This window comes from Cetorhinus maximus, chromosome 8 (genome assembly GCF_964194155.1).
Source record: "Cetorhinus maximus chromosome 8, sCetMax3.hap1.1, whole genome shotgun sequence".
NCBI lineage: Eukaryota > Metazoa > Chordata > Chondrichthyes > Lamniformes > Cetorhinidae > Cetorhinus > Cetorhinus maximus.
The window spans coordinates 127374186-127382434 of record NC_135886.1 but is presented as its reverse complement, the minus strand read 5'-3'; positions in this window follow the sequence as shown (position 1 = coordinate 127382434).

The following is an 8249-nucleotide window of genomic DNA, read 5'->3' as shown; positions in this document are numbered from 1 at the left end:
TCCAAAAGGAGACAACTGGTTGAGTTTTGAAAGCCTCTAGGTTGAAGGCAAAGGGGAAGATTGGAAGAGGGAAAGGAAGAAGTTCGAGGTGCTGGGAAAAGATGACTTAGAGCTAGTAACGGTTGTCCTAATTGATGATTTCAAGGCTTGAATTTTTCAGGTGGCAGGCGGGCCCAGCGGGAGCAGGTGGGGGCAGTCGCGGAGCCGATTGCCACCCGCAATCGGCTCTGCGCCGCTATTCTACGTGGGCGGGCCAATTAAGGCCCACCCAGTGTAAGACGCGAGCTGTGGCGCTCAGCGCTACCTGTGCAGGCGGGGAGGGGTGGGGTGGGGGGGAGGAGGGAGGAGCTTCAAAGAGAGCTTCAATCTCCCTGAGGTACAGTGCTGCCTCAGGGAGATTGAACCGCTGTTGTAAATAGTGAATAAAAGGTTTAAAAATGTATTTAAACATGTTCCCTCATGTGACTGTGTCACACGAGATGGGACATGTTTTTATATTTATGAAAAATTTTTCATTTAATTACTAAAAGCTTTAGGAAACCTCATCCTGCTCGTGGATGTGGCTTCCTAAAAAATGCGAAGGCCGCTTGGCCTTTTCGCCTACCCGCCAACCTTAAGGCTGGACGGGCAGCATTTACGATAACCTTAATGAGATCATTAATGGCCGTAATAGGCTGTTTACATATCAGCGGGTGCGCAGCCGACTCCGGCACACGCGCGCCTAACGAAATATCGCGGGACTGCGCGATGACATCGGGACGCGCACCCGATGTCATCACACGTCATTTTACGCGTCGGCATGTCAGGCCCGCCCCTGCACACCAACTGGAAAATCCTGCCCCGAGTGTCAATGAAGAGCGTGTAGGAGTTTGGAAGGAAGAAGATGAGTGGAAAGTCCAGGGCAGCGGTGAGCTTAAATTATTGATAAAATAGAAAGGAAGCAGAACCACAAGAAAGATTCGAGGTTAGGGGTCACAAAGGGATTTCCTATTAGGCGGGGAACATCATCAAAGCAAAAAGCTAAGCCCGCCTTTTGCTATAAATGTAACTCCTCAAGATCTTTGCATGGATGTACAATCCAAACTAACTCAGGCCTTGTCGTTGTAGTTTGGCACACAGATCAAAGGCTGCCTTTTTGCTGAAACCTGCTTTGACAAAAAGGCCTGTTGCTCACTCTGATATAAGCAATAGGTTACAGCTGTCTGCAGACATGACATTTTAGTGAATATGGTTTAGAATTAGCCCGGGTTCTAGTTTACATGAAATGTCAAACCTGTTGAAAGCAGGGATCTGTGCTAGTATTTTAGGAACGATTTTAATAAAGTTGTTTACCTTGTGTTGAATAGTACAGGCTGTTTTTTTATTTTTAAAAAATCTATACGACATTATTTTTTTCAGTTTTGCTCTCATGAAATTGAAGATATTTTCTAAAATACATTGATGATAAATAAATTAACATCACATGTTACCCTTCAACATGTCCTGTTCAAAGCCCAGTTCTTACTCTTTCTCTGTCCTGCCTATCATCTGATGCCCAAATAAAGCACACACACTTGTGCCATCGCAACGCGCACCCTGTTTCCCTCCCCCCTATCGCACTCACTCTGACTGCAGCATAGGAACAGGAGCAGGCCATTAAGCCCCTTCAGTCCATTTCACCAATCAGTTAGATCATGACTGCTTTTATAACCAATGCCTTATATTCACCATCAGTAAACAAAAATGTTGGGCTAGAATTCCTCACCACAAACTGGGCAAAGAGGCACCTAGGCTACGTAGACTTTTGGCAATTTCTAGATCCTTCTGTCAGCTGCCGCTCTGTTGCCTTTCTGTCTCCCAGCCACTATCTCTTGTCCCTGTCAGGTCTCTTCCTGAGCATCTACCTGACTCATTCGCCAATGCAGGCCTGGAATTCTCCCCTGCCTTGTGATGTGTCAAAGCACTTTATACCCAATGAAGTACTTTTGAATTGTAGTTGCTGTTGTAATGTAGGAAACACAGCAGCCAGTTTGCAGAAAACTCTCTCAAATGGAAATGACTAAATAATCTGTTCTTGTTGATTGAGGGATAAATACTGGCCAGAACACTGAGGATAACTCCCAAATTCTTCATTGAATCAGTGCTGATGGCTAACGGGATCTTTTGCATCCACCCAAGAGGCAGACAGGGTAACATCTCACCCTAAAGGCAAGAGCTCCAGCAGCGCATCATCAGTACTAAGATACTCCATCAATATTAAACTGAAGGGCCAGTCTAGATTTTGTGCTCCAATATCTGGAGTAGGATTTGAACCCACGACCTTCAACAAAGAGGCCAGAGGGCTACCACTGAGCCAATGCTGACACTCGAGGAAGAACGAAAGGGAGAGAATCCAAAGCACTGAGAGAGATAAGAGAGAACATATTCTCTGACTCATTATGAGCAATGGATTGAGAGATCCGCTATTCCTGAAAAAAAAAATTCTTTCTCACAGGATTAGAGTGTAGAAGTGTCCAATGTTGCTGATGTGGAGGATAAAAAGGATCTATCCTTAAGTGAGTGCTGAAGTAGTTTGGATAGACGTGCAACATAAAAGTACTCTGGCTCTGAAATTCCACCATCAGCAGTGAAGCAGTGCAGGTCTTTGGCCCATCATGAGGTTTTGGTGTTGACCCAACTCTAAGTGGCAGTATCAGCTAATTTAAATAAAGAGATATGCAAGCTGTTTGACCTGGGCTGCAATGCAGGAGAAATTCAGAGCACTGCTCCAGCTAGGGCAGAAGGCAGAACAAAAAAGGTAATTTTTTTCCTTCTACTCCTCCTGGAACAAACAGACCTCAAATTGAAGGCAGTCGATCCTTTCTGAGTCTAATTACTTCCCCTGAAAGTGTCTTGAGACTTTGTAAAGGGCTGAAGTATTGGAAGGTTGTTTGGTGTCTCACTAAGTGATCTGGAGGCTTGCATGGTTGGAAATAAACCATTTATTGGTAACTCATAACTATGCACATCTCTAAGGTGCTGCCCTGCCTAGAAGCTGTCTCCATGCTGGCTTCTTCCAGACTCTACCTCACACAGTGTACCATCATGTGACTCTCTACATCATTATGTGGGCGGTACTGTTTACCCAGTCCCATATTCATGTGCTGAACAACCTTATACTATATCACCCCCAAGTCTCCACACAATATATTAACAGTACAATCTTTATTTATGTGCTACCACTTCTCCCCATCTCAAGTCTAACTTTATAAATTCAGACAGTCTGGGGGCTTGACTACACTTCCAGGCCGGAATTTTGTGCCCCATTGGCATCAGGCATCCTGGCGGGTGTGAGTGGACAGTATGGCGAGAAGGCCAAAAATCAGTTTTACGCCATCAAGAAACCAGTTTACGATCATCTGCTCCGCCCGTCAATGGTGGGTCCTGCTCGCCCCGAATCATCCCCCAACACTGGATCATCCGGGCACATCGGTGTGATTGCACGCCGACATGTTTCACAACTGTACATAAGCGACGTGCACCTGGCAAACTGCACTTCACTCGGGACCTTGAGGTTTGTTCGCCTACCTTGTGTCAGGCAACAATCCTGGTCAAAAACAGAATTACCTGGAAAAACTCAGCAGGTCTGGCAGCATCGGCAGAGAAGAAATCAGTCAACGTTTCGTGGCCCTTCGGCAGAACTGAAGCATAGTTAGAAGAAGGGAGAAATATAAATTGGTTTAAGGTGGGTGGGGGGGGGGGGGGGGGAGGGAGAGACACATTGGGTGTGGTGATTGTGGAGATGAGCAGATAATCAAAAGATGTCACAGACAAAAGGGTCAAAGAGGTGTCGAAGGTGGTGACATTTGTGACAATCCTGGTCATTAGCGTCAGGCTTCACAGGCAGCACCACATCAATTTTAGGGGGGGCTTATGGGCAGCCCTCTACCTACCAGAGCAGCCGTAAGCTGGGGGTGGCTTTTCAAGGCCTGCAGGGCTAGGGCTTGCTTGGAGAAGGGGGGAGAAGTGGCCCTAGGCAAGGGAAGAGACTGCAGGACTTTAGGAAGGGAGGTATTCCAGGGTGTGTGTGAGGGCACATCTGTGCAAGTAGCCTCAAGGTGGGGAGGGCTGAGGAAGCAGTCTCCAGAGGAGATGGGGCCAGATGGAGCTGTGAGGGTGTGTGTGAGAGAGAGGGTGGCAATGTCCCTTGAGCTGGCAGTGAGTGAGATGTCAGTGAATGTGTGATGGCCTTGCGAGTGTGTGAGTTTAGAGTAATGAAATGGTTGCCTGGCGATGTGGATGAGATCATTCATCAGTTTTCTGCACAGGATGGCCAACCTCTTGTGTGCAGCATTGGCACTGATCACCTCTGCCACCGCCTCCCAAGGCAGAGTGGTGAGACTGATGGGCCTCTTACGGCCAGAGTGGGCGTAAATGACATCGTGGCAGGCCTCCACATTGTCCAGAAAGCATCCCAGGGATGTGTCACTAAAACAGGGGGCTGCATTCTTCTTGGATTTTGGGGCCATGTCTTCACCAGTTCCCCCCTGGGCTGCTGTGCAAGCAGCTGCAGTTCAAATATGGCGCCTTGTGTGAGGAAGTGGCGAGGTAACGGCGTAGTGGGCAAATCAGAGGCCGCCCGCCCGTGAGATGGCCTGTTTCTGGTGGCTGCATAATTAATGAGGCAGGAATGGGACGATACAGCATGAAAAGCCGCCATTGCGCTCGGTGAGTAAAATGTAAAATGTCCTTTTTCCCGCCTGCTACTGCACTTATGCAAATCTGGGACAAACAATTCTGTCCCGAGATTTTGTTCTTCTCACGTTTGGAGGAATTGTAGTGTCAGTTGTTGTGCGTTGACTTTGTCAGTTTGGTGTTGAAATTGTAGTAGTCTGTGGGCAGAATATTGCACTCAAACGAGTGTAAAGTGATGCGCGATGGCATAGGGTGAGGGTGATGTTTCGGTTTGTTGGCGTGAGTGAGTCAGCAGTGCACCCGCCGACAATTAACAGGTCTATTAAGGCCATTAAAGTCGTAATTAAATTAAATTTTTCGCTGCCTGTCCAACCTTACGGTTGGCGAGCAGGCGAAAAGGCCAAGCGGCCTTTGGGTATTTTGCAAAACTTCATCCATGGGTGGGATGAGGTTTCGATCCGTGATTTAAAAAAAAAATTTTAAATTTCAAACTAATTTGTAACATGTCCCTGCTCATATGACAGAGTCAAATGAGGGGACATGTTATTATTTTTAAATTCTCTATTTTTAATGTTCAAAATGCTTCAGCTTCCTGAGGCGACCCTGCACCTCGGAGAGCTTTTATTGCATGCACCTGCGCGCATGCCCGAGTTCCACGCTCGCCTTCCTCCCCCCCTCAACACAAGCAGCGCTGAGCGCTACAGCGCCCAATTCACGCGGCCAGCCAGCATGAAATGGCGGTCACGGTCCAATTGCGGGTGGCGGACCGATTCACAGCCATTCCTGTTCGCCCCTGCCGACAACCGGAAAATCCTGGCCTGTGTTTCCAGTACTTGGTTGTCTCCATTTGATTTACCTTCTGCGCTCCTTCTCATTGCATTTCTCTTTGTCGACAACCCACCTGCTTTGTCAGGACACAATAGGTTTGTCCCATTCCTTCCAAAGGGAATGCTCATGCCGTTCATTCATAGGTTGGACTCTGGTTTCCTTTTCTGTGGATTCCGCAATGTTTTCTCCTGGAAGTTGACATTTCAAAAATAGGACCTTCATTTCCACTTATTTCACAATTTTAGCCAAATACTTGCTTACTCTCTTATTTTCTAATTCTTTTTCAAGCTTATGAATCTTTTCATTCAGCTCAGCAACTATTCTGGTGAGTTCAGTTGTCTTTGTTTCAGAGCTATTTGCGAGATCCTTATACATGTTTAACACTTCACCTGGGTATCCGATTCCTTTCGGAGTCTTTCTTCCATGATCGCTGACTGCTACTTAGACTCGTTCAATTCATTCGTAAGATCCTCAATCTGTTTCTTAGAATTTTCCTGTTCTGCTTTTAAAGTCTGAATTTGCTCTTCCGTACTGCGCATCACATCTTTCAAGTTCTTCAGATTGGATTGAAGGTCAAGAATTTCATTGCTTTTTTCCTGATGAAGTTCCAACATTTCAAAAGTGTTGGTCGTTAATACTGCATTCTGTTCTAATTCATCAGTAATTCCTTTTCCTGCTCCAGGCATTTTTCACGATACTTAATAGAGGCTTCTGATACCTGAAGATCATCAAGTTCTAGTTTTTCATTAGCAAACTCATCTTCCATACATGAAAGTTGATCCTCTACACTGAACAGTTTTTCCTTAGCAGAGCATAATTCCTGTGTGCTATCCTACGAGCCCAAATTCTTCAATTTTATTTCTGAGGCTCTTCATGCTCCTTTGTGAGAGCTTCTACTTTCTCTTGCAACTGTTCAACTTTTTCTGGCCATTCTAGGGGCAGAATTTTGCCCTTGGCGGGGGTGCTCGGTGGGGGCGGGCGAGCGGGGGCGGTCGGGAAGCTGACCGCTGCCCACAATCGGCACTGCACCGCGATTTTACGCGGGCGGGCCAATTAAGGCCCGTCCAGCGTGAAATGCGAGTGGCAACGTTCAGCGCTGCCCATGCGGGCGGGTGGAGAAGGGCGAGCGGGTCCAGCACGAACTTGGTGCATGCATGCAAAAGAACACTTCAATCTCCCTGAGGCATGGAGCTGCCTCAGGGAGATGAAGCGCTCCTTAAAAAAAAATGAAGAGAATAAAATGTCACCAAACACGTCCCCTCATGTGACTCTGTCACATGAGCAGGGACATATTTTTAATTCAAGTGGAAAATTTTTATTTTATTTTTATTTGCCTTGGGAAACCTCATCCCCCCCCGTAGATGGGGCTTCCTAAAAAGTGCGAAGGCCGCTTGGCGTTTTCACCTGCCCGCCAACCCTAAGGTTGGATAGGCAGCGTAAATTTGAAATTAATTACCTTTTTAATGGCCTTACTAGGCCTTTTAATTGTCGGCAGGCATGCTGCTGACTCTGGCACGCGCCAGAAATATTGCGGGACATTGGGACGCTTGCCTGACATCATCGCGCATCATTTTAGGCTTGGCCGGGTCGGGCGCGTGCCCGCCTGCTGAGCTCAATATTCTGCCCTAGGTTCTTGATTTTCATTTCAGCCATGTCATTCTTCAACAACTCAATGGTTCTCTGTAAGTTTGAGGCATCCACTGTTTTACCTTTGAGATCCTTGATCTTCAGCATTGGATTTACATTTTACGAACTTATTTCTGTCTTTTCGTTCTCTGTCTGTAGCAGAGCTTTGCCCTTGCCCTTCATTTCGGTTTCACTGTCGATCAGGTCTGTCTCAGGCCAAGTATTAACTTTGATCAGTTCCCTAATTGGGCTACTGATGGCTTCATTATCCACTCGCAGCTTGAAAAGCTCTAAGGCTTTTCCTTTGAATGCCTCCTCTTTTCCCTTCCGCTGGTTCTTCAGCTCTTCAGTCTCTTTCATGTACGTCTTGGCTTCCTCCTGGGATATTGAACATTGCTGAGTCTTCTCTGCCAATGGTTCTTCAGTTCGTTCAGAATGACATGAAACTCATTTTGCTTCTCTTCATAATTTTCCAGAGGAACAAAGTTTGACCTGAGGGATCCCTGTAGTATGTGGAGGTCCCTCATCAGGCTTCCCTTTTATTTGTGAAGCTCAATTGCTTCAGCTTGAATTTTATCGTAATTCAGCAGGGCCTACTCAACTTTGTTCTGCTGTTCTTCCATTCTGCTGTTCAAGACAGTCTTCATTTCTTCATGCTGCTGAAGGGTTACGTACTCCTTTTTCATTTGACCTTGAAGGACGATCTTTCAACTGTTTATTTTCTTGTTGACCTCTTGTCAACTCATGCTGTGCTTCTTTGTACATGGCTTTGTCGCTACTGTTAGTTCCAATGCAGCTTTTGCTGAAGTGGTATTCAGCAACTTTTTTTGCTCCTCATGTTTTTCCAGGGCTATTCTTCAGGGTCTTTCAGGGCAGTGACTTTTTTGAGTACCTTTTCTGTCCCCTATTGTGCCTGGCTGTACTTCTCATTACGTTCTTCCAACTCAGCTTTGATATGAACATTTTCCTGTGGAACAGCTTCATTTTCTTTTTGTAGGCTATGTTTCTTTTGAGTTACCTCAGGCAGCTTTCCTTCATTCATAGCCATCTGCTCACTCCGCATTGCCACCTGCTGTTCCAGTTGTGTAACGTGTCAGCATTTTCAAAAAGTTCTATCTTTAAGCCTTTTGGTTGCTTCTCAG